Here is a 904-nt window from a genome sequence, read left to right as displayed (position 1 = left end):
GGGTTACCAGCCCCCGCCGGTGTACTGAGCCTCTGCCCAGTGGCTTGGCAGGGATGGCTGTACCAGTGCAATTCTCTTCTGTGGGGTGGGAGGGGAGGGACTTGCGACTTGCAGGGGGAAGGTGAGGCAGGGGGGGGGCGGCTGCTTTTTGGGGAGGTTTTGTGTGAAGGCCACTGGGCCTGGGTGCTGGGGTACAGGAGAGGCCTGGTCCTGGCAGTGGAGCTGAGCTCCCTGCTGATGGGATCAAAGCCTGGTGTGTAGTGGGTGATTCGCAACTGCTGAGCATAGCCCCGTGGCTCCGGGGAGGGTGGGTGTGCAGGGCCGGCCCCAGCGAGCCCGAGCTTCTGCCCTCGCTGTTGTACTCTTGGGGAAGCAGCCGCGGGAGGAAGCAGCAGGGTGGATGTGTGGTTTGCACACCCCCCCGGCCCCAGGTCTGACCTAGCTGTGCCCTTGTGACTGCTGCCGTGGCCTGTCCTGATACCGATCCCTTTCCAGCACCGTTGGCTGCAACCCCTCAAGTGCCAGCTCTCGCTGCCATAGCACAGCCGGGTGGTCCAGCTCCTGCCTGCCACTGGCTTCCCGTGCCTTCCCCCCTCGGCTGGTGCTGGGGGGGCCTTGTGGTGTCTTGTTTTGATTATAAACTCCCGTGCTGTGCCTTTCCACAGCTTGCACTAGAGCTGCCGGTGCTTGGGTGATGTGGTTTGGGATCCATGGGAGCAGTGAGTGCTGGAATGTCTCAGGAAGGCCATGGCTGCTCCTGCTGTCTGAGGAAGGTCCTGGAGTGCTTTTTCTCTGCTGACTCAGTACTCAGTCCCCCTTGCATGGCTCCCACAAAGCACTTCCTCCACAGAAGCAAGGCCGCCATCCTGCATCCTGCCCGCTGCTCTGTCGGCAGGAACACGCT

This window comes from Cariama cristata, unplaced genomic scaffold, assembly GCF_000690535.1.
Source record: "Cariama cristata isolate BGI_N322 unplaced genomic scaffold, ASM69053v1 scaffold25335, whole genome shotgun sequence".
NCBI lineage: Eukaryota > Metazoa > Chordata > Aves > Cariamiformes > Cariamidae > Cariama > Cariama cristata.
This window is presented reverse-complemented; position numbering follows the sequence as displayed.